We start from the raw sequence: 12,319 nt of genomic DNA, 5'->3' as shown, positions 1-12,319 counted from the left end.
AGCTCAGGGAAATTCTCACAGTCCCTGGTGACTACACGTGTGGAAAATGTACCCAGCTGCAACTCCGGGGAGACCGTTTTCGGGAGCTGGAGCTGGATGCCCTCAGGATCATCTGAGATATTGAGAACTTCATAGATAAGAGCTTTCGTGTTGTGGTCACATCCAAGACTCGCCCCAATTATGTTTCTGTAATGACTGTTATATCCCAGTCCCGCGTTAAGATCCATGCTGTGAGTACATCAGGTTTACCTATCTGTCCTGTTGCATTTAAATGAAGGCAATTTAATCCAATAGGAGTCCTTGCTCCCTGTTGTGTTCAAGACAGAGAGGAGGAGGGCGACCACCTGGAATGGCGAACAGAGTAGGCAGAGAATGCAGGAATCTCCTGTGGCAATTCCCCGCGAAAACAAGTACACCGTTTTGGATACTGTTCAGAGGAAATACATTCCAGGGGAAAGCAGCAGTAGCCAGGTTGGTGGCATAACCATTGACTCTGGGGCACAGTGGGAAAGGGTAACAGTTAACAGGACCTGAGAGATAGGAGAGTCGATTGTTAGAGGGACAGATTGGAGATTCTGTGGCCTCAAATGGGAATCCAGAATGTTGAGTTACCGCCCAGGTGCCAGGGTCCAGGATGTCTCCGAGCGGCTGCAGAATATTCTCAAGGGGGAGGGGGAGCAGCCAGAAATCATTATGCACGTTGGCACAAATGACACGGGTCGATGTAGGAATGAGGTCGTACAGAGTGATTAGTGAGAGCTGGGAGAAAAGTTAAAAATCAGGACCTTGATGGTGGTAATCTCCTGATTACTTCCATTGTAATGAGCTAATGAAAGTAAAAACAGGAGGATATGGCAGATAAATAAGTAACTAAAGAATTAGTGCAGGGGTGGGGGGGGGGGCAGGGAGATTCAGATTTTTACGTTGTTGACTTTTCTGTGACAGAGTTGACCTGTTCAGGAGGGACAGGTGGTGCATGCACTGGGAAGGGGACCAGTATCTTGTTGGCGAATTTTGTTCATGCTGCAAGGGAGGATTTAAACTATATTGGCGAGGAGCAATACCCTCATGATCAGGGAGGCAAGAACGAGGCTAGTAGGAGATACAGTAATCAGAAACAATAAAGTGAAGAGACAGGTCAGGCTGGAACATGATAAGGAGTAAGGAATGCCTATTGGATTAAACTACTTTCATTTCTGTGCAAGAGGGTTGGCAGGTAAGACCAATAAACTAATGGCGTGGATAGGAACATGGATTGGGATAATATAGCCTTTATAGAAACATGGCTAAGCGAGGGTCAGGACTGGCAGCTTCACGCATCAGGGTACAGGTGCTTTAGGCGGGACAGGGATGGTGGAAGGAGGGGAGGAGGAGTTGAAATTTTGATTAAGGGGATTATCACAGCAGTAATCAGAGATAAAATAACTGACCAATCATCCAGTGAGGCTTCGCGGGTGGAGGTAAGAAGTAGGAAGTGGATGATGATGTCACCGGGGTTGTACTACAGGCCTCCAAATAGTCAACGTGAAGTTGAGTAACAAATATGCAGGGAGAAGGGAGACATGCAGGAGCAATATGGTTGCCATAAGTGTGGATTTTAATTTTTGTAACAGACTGAGACTGCCAGAGAGGGAAGGGATTTGATCGAGTGGAATCCGATAAGTGAATTCAGGAAAGTTTCCTCCAGCAGTATGTAGAGGGTCGTACTTGGGAAGGGGCAAAACTCGAACAACTCTTGGGAAACAGAGCAGGACAGGTGACTGAGGTGACAGTGGGGGAGCACTTTGGGACCAGTGACCATCGTCGTATTAATTTTCAAATAGCTATGGATAGGGACAAAGCTGTTCCACAGTTTCAAGTTCTAAATTGGGACAAGGGGAATGTTGATGGGATTGGACAGGATCTTGCAGGGGTCGACTGGAGTAATTTGTTTGCAGGTAAATGGCCCGCTGGCTAGTGGGAAGCCTTTAAACTTGAGATAGCTAGAGTTCAAGGTCTATATGTTTCTGTGATGGTGAAGGGCAAGGTTGGCAGGAATGGGGAACCCAGGATGACAAGAGATATTTAGGCATTGACTGGAAAAAGAGGGATGCGTGGCTCAGGCACAGGCAACTGGGATCAAGGGAGTCCCTGGCGCACAATAAGGGATATAGGAGTTTACCTTTGATGGAAATCAGGAGGGCGACAAAGTGGACATGAAAGAACCTTGGCTGAGAAGATTAGGATAAATCCAAAGAGGCACTTTAAGAATGTGTGAGAAATCAGTATGAATTTATAACACAGATGGCAAGCTGGAAGATTAAATCCAATCCCAAGATCCTGTGCTTAAACAAAGTAGACTACAACAGGATGAGGCAGTAATTTTTCAAAGTGCACAGCAAAATTATATATATTAGTGAAAAGGAAGGACTGTAGGAAAAGGGGTAATCTGCCATTTGTGTCTAAGGAAATAAGGGAGTCTATCGAATTGAAATAGAAGGCATACAAATTGGCAAAGACCAAGGAGAAACTAGGAGATTAGAAAAACTTTAAAGATCAACAAAAAGCTTGATGGGATTTTGACTGGGTCTACAAATGAGTAGCTATCCCCAGGGCAAGAATAGCAGTTTACACTGCTCGAGGGAACCTATTGCGTGGGGAACATATGGCCTATTTAATTTTTGAAGTACTTATCTGAAGAAGTCTGTCAGCATAGAGATGAACCTGATAAAGTTAAAAATTACATCGTGCTTGGAAAGCTAGTGCTTCCTAATAAACCTGTTGGACTATAACCTAGTGTCGTGTGATTTTTAACTTTGTCCACCCCATTCCAACACCGGCTCCTCCACATGAGAATCCTGACAGACAACCCCAACGAAACTGAAGTACCTGTCAAGTACTTGACTGAGCCACGGAGGTGTTGGGGAGGAGTGTGTTGTTTAAACACAAAGTGCTGAATAGAACTAGACTTTTTAAATTGCCGTTGCCACGGAGATAATCCTGACAACCAGCCTCCATTCAAAGCCACAAAGTACGTTAACATGGACTTGGCTGTGTCTCAGTACTTTTTCCAGTCACACTGACATTTGAAATATTCGCCCACGGACAGAATGCACACCTTTCCTTCCAGATGAAAAGGCCAATGATATTCAGATCGGCACGGATCAAGTAACTATCAGATCTGACCATGAAGTTCAATTTGAATTTCTCATCTGCAAATCCACCCTTTCCGTACCCTACAACAGAAAAAAACAAGTCACCATTGTTAATACAGGATGGAACTTTATAATACAATGATAGTATTAAATTGTAGATTCCTCGTTCCCCCAAAGCTTTAAATCTCAGTCTCACAATTTCTCTCTCGTTAACTGAAATCCAAACCAATCTCATTCCTCCTTTCCTCCACACCCAGTTCTCACAATCTCTCTCCTCGCCTTGAATTCAGTTTCCCAGCTGCTGTCTGCAGACTAAGAACCAAATTAATGAGTTTGACTTGGAGCCTCCAGGGTGTTGGTGAATCCTCCCCCCATCTCCCAGAACCCCCATTCTCTGTTGAGAACCATTCTGCACACACTGGCCAAATCATATCTGGTTGAACTAAAATTAACCAAATTAGAACTCCAATTAGAGGCCCATCCTTGTCATTTTCCATAACAATGCTGACTATTCATAAGAGTTCTGACAACTTGCTGCAAAATGCTCCCCCATTGATACTTTGACCACTCGTCAGGATACCAGGCAAAGGGCTATTCCCCTGGGTCGTGTCCTCAGAAGAAAGAAGGAAGGGAGCTGCTAATGACAGATTAATCCCACAGCCTCCCTCCCTGGCACTGACCCGCCCTGCACATACGCCAACAACTGGCCAGCACTGCGCCCGTGCACTGATCTCCCTTCCTACGGAACATGCTCTCGATCACACAGGAGCCTGGAGGATTGACATCAGTTGCTGCCCAATAGAGTGGAGGGGCCGGGGCTGGAGGACAGGAAATAATGGGATTGTAAACAATGAATGAATGTGGAGGACACTGTGGGATGGACAGGTCAGTAAGGGACAGGTTCAGTGCAGCAGCAGGAGGGGATCTTGGACAAAGGGAGCAATGGGAGAGTCTGACAGGAGAGAACTACAGGAAGGTTCTGTTTGGAGACTCAGGCTGGGACAGCTGGGAGACAGTATGGCCTGGTGGCTTGGGCATGTTTACTAATCAGCCTCTTCAAAACCGCTGTTACCAAACTCTGAACCCGATCCTCTTGGTCCAGAGGAAAGGACACTACCACCATTTCATAGTGGGCTAGTGGAAAGAAAGGAAGATTTTCTCAACCTCACTCACATGGAAACTCCATGAGCTCCTCGTACTTACTGTCTATGGTGGGGATGGAGGAGACAGAGCAGCTGGGAGGGGGTAGGGATATAGGGACTGCCTTTCAAAAGGAACTCACCTGTGTTGATTTTATTAACAAGACTCAATACGCAGTCACAAACACAAAGCTGGTGTATGTGAACATTATCCAGAATATTAATTCCTATAACTGGACGACACAGACCCCAATGTACAGAGTTAAGTCCTGGATATCAATAACAGCCTTGTGCGTGGGAAATCATGTCTCATGAACTGGACTGAGCTTACTGAAGAAGTAACAAAGTGGATTGATGAGTGCAGAGCGGTGAACATGATCTTCATGGACTTCAGTAAGGCGTTCAACAAGGTTCCTCATGGGAGATTGGTTCGCAAGGTTACATCTCATGGAATACTGGGAGAACTAGCCATTTGAATATAGAACTGGTTCAAAGGTCGAAGACAGAGAGCGGTGGTGGAGTGATGCTTTTCAGGCTGGAGGCCTGTGACCAATGGAATGTCACAAAGATCGGTGCTGAATCCACTACTGTTTGCCAAATATATCAATGTGAACATAAGATGTATTGTTAGCATGTTTGCAGATGACACCAAAATTGGCAGTGTAGTGGACAGTGAAAAAGATTACCTCAGAGTACAGTGGGATCTGGATCAGATGGGCGAATGGGCTGAGGCGTTCAGTTTAGAAAAATGTGAGATGCTGCATTTTAGGAAAGCAAACCTTAGCAGGACTTTTGCAGTTAATAGTAAGTTCCTGGGGAGTGTTGCGAAACAAAGAGACCTTGGAGTGCAGGTTCATAGTTCCTCGAAAGTCGAGTCACAGGTGGATAGGATAGCGAAGAAGGCAGTTGGTATGCTTTCCTTTCTTGGTCAGAGAATGTAGTATAGGTGTTGGGATATCATATTGTGGCTGTATAGGACATTGATTAGGCAACTTTTGAAATATTCCAGCAATTCTGGTCTCCTTCGTATCGGAATGATGTTCTCAAACTTGAAAGGTGTCAGAAAAGAATTACAAGGATATTGCCAGCGTTGGATAGGGCGTTTTCCCTCCAGCGTCGGAGGCTGAGGGGTGACCTGATAGAGATTTATAAAATCAGCTAGTCATGGGTAGGGCAAATAGACAAGGTACTTTCCCTGTGGTTGGAGTATACAGAACTAGGTGACAGGGAGGGGAGAGTAGGCAGAGAGGGTGGGCTAAGGGTGGGGGGAAAGAGAGGATGTGGGGATTGAGAGTGGTCGCACAGGTGAGGACAGAGATGGGGGCAGGGGAGGACAGGCAGAGGCAGGGGAGAATCAGAGAACGGGGAGTGGAACAGAGGGGGAGGGAAACGGTGGGGGGGGGGGAAACAGAGAGTTATTTTATAGATCTACAACTCAACCCTGTTCCTGTTTTCTTCTCCTCACTTTCAATCCCTCTGAAGAGCTCAGAACTGCATAGTTCCTGGAAAGTCGAGTTTCAGGGAGACTGGGTGCTGAAGACTGCATTTGGGACACTGACCTTTATTGGTCTGTGCACTCATCAATAAAGGGACCTGGGTTCGATTCCACTCTGTGTCGTGTTTGCACATTCTCCCTCTGTGTGTTTGCACAGACTGCTTTACATTCTAGTCTCCCTGCTATAGGAAAGATGTTGGGAAACCTGAAAATGTCCAGAAAAGATTTATAAGCGTGCTGCCAGTATTGAAACATGTGAACCATAAGGAGGGGCTGAGGACATTTTGCCTGGAGTAGTGGACGATGTGGGATGGCATTATACAACGGCTTCAAACTGCAATGTTTCCAAAAATACAACTGTCACCATTTCAGATGCTGCCAGACCTGCTGAGGATCTCCAGCAATTTTTTTTTTGTTTTTATTTCAGATTTCCACGATTTTGCTGAGGCATTTAGAGTCATAGACATTTAAAAGGCTTCATATTTTGTTGACTCTCACCCCTGGGATGACAGAACTGATGGATGAAGAGGACTCAATCCTCGTTTAATTCTCCTTTCCTTTGTCTTTCTGAGCTGTTGCCTGCATCACGAATACTCTATCTCCCATTCCCTGACCTGAATCTGGCCCATCTAAGCCACTCTTTAGCTCCCAACCCCCTGCCAGACTAGTTACAATCTCACCAATGGAACTGGCAATCACCCCACCAAGAGATTTCTCCCAGCCCTGCCCAGGGGTAACCAGTCAGGCTGGTACAAGTTTCACCTAACCCAGAAACGGTCTTAGTGCCTGGAAAATCTAAACCCTTCTCTGGTACACCATTTCTCCAGCCACACATCCAGCTGATCTATCCTCTTGTTCCTGCTCTCACTAGCACATGGCACTGGGTGTAAGTCTGACATTATTACTTTTCACTTTAATATATCTCTGATTTTCCTTTATACATATTTCAGGCTCTCATCCCTTTATTTCGCGATGTCGTTGGTATCTGTGTGTTCCACAACCATTGGTTATTTACCCTCCAGCTGCAGAACTCACTGTAGCCACTCCATGCTATTACGGATCCTAGCACCAGGGAGGTAACATACCATCCTTGATTCATGTCTGTGGCCACAGAAGTACCTGCCCTTACTCTGACGATTGATCCCATGTCACTATAGCCCTGCAACTGTCTTTCCTCCTGTTCTGTGCAGCAGAACTATCTGTGGTGTCATGACCCTGGCTGTTGCTGATTTCCCCGAGAGGCCACCCCACCCATTCACCCCCAACAGAATTCCAATCGGTATACAGTATCTGTTTGAGTAGGGGATGATCAATGGGGACTCCTGCACTCCCTTCCTGAGCCTTTAACTTGATGTGATGGTCACCCATTCCCTTTGTGCCTGTGTAACCCTCACCTGCAGTGTGACGAACTCACTAAACGTGCTGTCCATAATATTCTCAGTATCATAGATGGTCCACAGTGGGTCCACTCACAGCTCCAGGTCTGAAAAGCAGTTTCCCAGTAGCGCAGATGGACACACTTCCTACACACATAGCCGTCAGGGACACTAGAAGCTTCCCTTATTTCCCACATTGCACAAGAGGAGCCCGCCACGGGTCTGAGGATTCCTGTCTCAATGTCTCTCTAGATTCAGCTCGTTACTCCCATTAAGAGAATTTAAAAGAGCTTTCAACCTTCCTTCACTTCAAACATGTCCATTATAATCAATAGCCCCAATCTTTACTTAAGCTGATATATTATACTTTAAAAACTGTTAACAAATACTCCGCAGTGTCGCTTACAAATTGGCTGTTCCCATTGGGACCATGCGAAATTCTGAATGGCCTGAAGTAAAACTGAGTTTCAGCGTCACCTTCTCCCTGTCTCATCTCACTCTGTTTTCACCCAACTCTAAAACACTCTCATTGAGCCAAGCAGCACCCACAGTACAGCCCTGTCATTTTTATTGTCTGCTCACACCTACACTGCCCTCAGCCTCCTGTCCTGTTCCAATGCATCGCAATGGGAGCTCAGGGACAGCATCCCATCTTTCAGCTCAGCCCTTTGTAACCCCAGAGTCAACATGGACCTCAGCAGTTTCTAGATGAACAGATAATTGTCAGAATCTGGAACATTCCATCTGAAAAGGTACTGGAATTTGAGTCCATAAGAAATCTTAATAGGAAATTTACAGGGAAATGAAAATTAGGAGTTCACAGGTTAAAGTCATGAAGTGGTTGACTGGGTCTAAACATGAGAGTTCCTGCTAAGAGTCGAGATGTAGTTTGGATAAATCTATGTTCCGTCTCAGACCAATATCTCCTTCCCGGGCTGCACGGCCCAGAACAGAGCACATACCCCAAGGGTGATCCAACCATGAATTTGTAAATATTTCTGCTATTTGCTTGACAAAAATATAAGAGTCTGGAATCAGGTGGTTCTGGAAAAGCACAGCAGTTCAGGCAGCGTCCGAGGAGCAGTAAAATCGACGTTTCGGGCAAAAGCCCTTCATCAAGAATAGAGACAAGGTGCCTGCAGGGTGGAGAGATAAATGAGAGGAGGGTGGAGGTGGGGAGAATGTAGGAAAGAGTACAATAGGTGAGTGGGGTGATGCTGAAGGTGATGGGTCAGAGAGGAGGGTGGAGTGGATAGGTGGAAAGAAAGATAGACAGGTAGGACAAGTCATGGGGACACTGCTGAGCTGGAAGTTTGGAACTGGGGTGAGGTGGGGGAAGGGGAAATGAGGAAACTGGTGAAGTCCACATTGATGCCCTGGGGTTGAAGTGTTCAAAGGCGGAAGATGAGGCGTTCTTCCTCCAGGAGTCGGGTGGTGAGGGAGCGGCGGTGAATGAGGCCAAGGACCTCCATGTCCTTGCTGAGTGGGAGGGGAGTTGAAATGTTGGGCCACAGGACATTATTTTTACCTAAGAATATGAGCCACTTTTCGACAGACGGAACAGACAAACCTTTCTCGTTCCACAGTTAAATGCCAATGATATTCAGATCCTGATGACTCCGCTGACTGTAGAAACATGCTTTTGAGATCCAGGTCTCAATTATTCTCAATTAATATCTGATAAAAATATTCACACGACAAAGCTCACAGTCAGTACAAGATGAATATTAAAGACAATTATTTCCCTGTTATGTGTTTGATGTGTAAATGCTCCTCCTCAAATCGCCCCGTCTCCACCCAGGAAGAGGACATGTCCATGCGCCTCACTGTACCTTGCCCCCAATAAAGATGGCGGCTATAACCCAGGACCTATCATTGCCTGAGGGCCACAGACATTTTCCCATTTGCTGCAAACGTGGGAGCAGGAGTTTCTAATTCAGGACTAGCGACCTGTACAGAGTGTAATTAAACCCCTCCCAGTCTAAACTGATACATTTCATTCGGTTTCCGCTGCCACTCCCCCTTTCCCGTTTCCACCTCCTTCACACACCAAGGGTCATTCTGGTACCTGTGACCCTTCCTTAGATCCGATTGTAGGAATTCTAAATTTTCCCAGCTACCATGTGGAAACAGGGCCATCGGCCCAACAAGCTCACACCCACCCTCCGATGATTATCCCATCCAAACCCATTCCCCGACCCTATTACTCTACATTTCCCCTAACTAATGCACCTAAACTATGCATTCCAGAACACTACGGGAAATGTAGCTTGGCCAATTTACCGAACCTGCATATTTAGACTGCAGGAGATAGGGGATAAAGAGTAAATGATAGGTTGAGATGGAGTGCAAAGAGAGATCAGAACATTTGGAAAGACAAAGGAGTGGATTAAGATCTTGCTGGGAGGGTGCATAGCTGTTAATGGAGAGGACAGGAACCTGTGTCTGGCAGCATCTCAGTGGCGGTGGTGGAAATAGTGGCTGATGATCTAAGTCCTGCTGCAAAAAAGACCCTGAGCTTCCAGTTACCAGCTCTTTAACACACAAGACTGTTCCCTGGCCAACATCTCTGTCTCAAGCTTACTGCAGTGTTCCAGTGAAACTTGATGCAAACTGGCAGAACACTCCAGAACATATCAAATTGCCTCCTCTTTCAAGGATTCACAATTTCCCCTCCAATGTGGTCAACAATGCTCTCCAGTGTATCTCCTCCACTTCCTGCACCTCTACTCTTGAACCCCACACCTCCAACCGCAACAAGGACAGAACACCCCAGTCCTCACCTTCCACCCAGATACAACACATCATCCTCTGCCAGTTCCACCACCTTCAATCAGACCGCACCAGAGATATATTTCCCTTCCCACCCCTTTCAGCATTCCACAAAGACCATTTCCTCTGCGACTCCCTCATTAGATCCATGCTCCCCACCAACTCACCCTCCACTCCCATCACCTTTGCTTGCCAGTTCAAGAGGTGTAAAACCTGTGCCCACACCTTCCCCTCACGTCAATCCACGGCAGAGATCCAGCAGAGATTTCCCTGCACGTCCAGACACCTCACCTATTTTATCCTTTGCTCTCGATGTGATAACCTCTACACTGGGGAGTCAGGACGCCAACTTGATTCAGAGAACATTTCTGGAACACATGCACCAAACAACTCCATCACCCTGTGGCCGACCACTTCAACGCCTTCTCCCACTCCACTAAGGACATGCAGGTTCTGGGCTGCCTCCATAGCCAAATCCCAGCCACCCGACGCCTGGAGGAATAACACCTTATCTTCCACATTGGGACCCTTCAACCACACGGCATCAAGGTTTGCTCACCTCCCCTCCCCCCACCTTATCTCCGATCCAACCCTCCAACTCGACACTGGCCTCTTGAACTGTCCCACCTGTCCATCTTCCTTCCCAATTATCCACTCCAACCTCTCCCCATTACCTCCCATCTACATCTACCTATTGCCTTCCGAGTTCCCATCCCACCAACCCCACACACCCCTCTTATTTACCTCTCAGCCCTCTTACCTTTGGAGAGCTGATGAGTTAAGCAGCCTCCTTTCTGCATTAACAATTCTGTGAACATTTCATTGTGAGCCCTCTAAGGAAATATCAGGGCAGGGTTTGTAAAGAGGTCAGATTGAATGAGGGTCTCAGTGAACAAAAGTGAGACACAGATACAGAAAGGTTTGGGGATGGATTGAATGAAATATTATCAATTTGCACGGCTACCAACATTTCAGCAGTTACAAATGGGAGTGATCAAGAGAGTGGAATTAGAGCAGCAACTAAATCTTAAACATTTATACAGCTAAAGGGGATGCTGGGTAAAGATACCGCAGTTAGTACTTATTTCATTCCAGACACACCAGCCAGGGCACACATCCTTGCTGTGTCTACCATATTGATCTCATTAAGATTTTTGTTCATTTGAAGTGTTTCATGTTTAGATAGTCCAGAGAAGACAGCTTCATTCTCCTCAACCTCTTCTGCCAAGGCAATGCTGCTGTTAGAATTCAAGTCACGATGGCGTGTTACTGGCTGCTTCAAGGACTGGAACTGGCAATTGAGACTGAAAGGCAACTGTATAAAATATCTTCAATTGTATTGCCAGATTGTCAGACACATGAGGGGCTTTAAGAAAAAGAACTTAAATGATGGGCACTGAGTGTCAGAGTGCCTACTGTTGTGGGGACATTCTGTTTAGATCCAATCTATTGGTAATTGTTAGAATTGACTTATCCTGGCTCCAGAGAAGTGGGCAGAGCATTATAACGGTCATCGAAGATGGTAACAAATTTCCCAGAGGTTACAAATCGTAAATGATAGAGTAGGCATGAGTTCTGCTGGTAAAGTGTATAAATTTATTCAAAATGGCTCCAACTTACTTTCAGAAACAAGTGAGAGAAAAGCACTTGCATTAGTCCAAATTTAGAAATTCAGGAGAGCTGAAGGGAGAGCTGGTGTTGGCAGTTGTAGTAATGATAGGGAAAAACTTGTTTCACAGAGAGAGAGAGTTCACAGATGGAAAACTCAGCTTTAACATCACATCAACTGCAGAGTCGTCCAATTCTGCAGGTCCTGATCCTTATCAGTAATATAAAAGGGGAAAGCAGCATTCCTAGCTCAGAGAAATCATTCCCATGTTAGGCAAGTTGTCGAATATTTAACCGGTCATGTGATCTGGGAAGACACCAATGTAACGGGACCAGGGCGAAGCTGTGTAAATGTGAAGAAATTTACTTACCCCTCCCAGTGGGACACTCACTGACACAGTCACACTGGGGAGAGGCTGTTCACCTGCCTCACGTATGGCAAGGGATTTACTCGATCTTACAATCTGCTGAGGCACCAGAGGGGGCACAGTGGATTTAGAACCTTCACCTGCTCCATGTGTGAGAAAGGATTCATTCAGTCCTCTGATCTGCTGAAACACCAGCGAGCTCACTTTGGAGAATGACCATTCACTTGTTCCCAATGTGGGGAGAGATTCACTCAAATGCACCAGCTGCTGAGACCCCAGTGAGCCCACACAGGGGAGAGGCTATTCAGATGGTCAGTGTGTGAGAGGGGATTCAGTGATTCATCCTGCCCCCCCCCTGAGACACCAGCGGGTTCACACTGGGTAGGAGCTGTTTCCCTCTCTGTGTGACAAGGGATTTGCTGAGACT

This window comes from Chiloscyllium punctatum, chromosome 4, assembly GCF_047496795.1.
Source record: "Chiloscyllium punctatum isolate Juve2018m chromosome 4, sChiPun1.3, whole genome shotgun sequence".
Classification (NCBI taxonomy): Eukaryota; Metazoa; Chordata; class Chondrichthyes; order Orectolobiformes; family Hemiscylliidae; genus Chiloscyllium; species Chiloscyllium punctatum.
The sequence above is the reverse complement of the archived record's forward strand: the minus strand, read 5'-3'. Positions refer to the sequence as shown.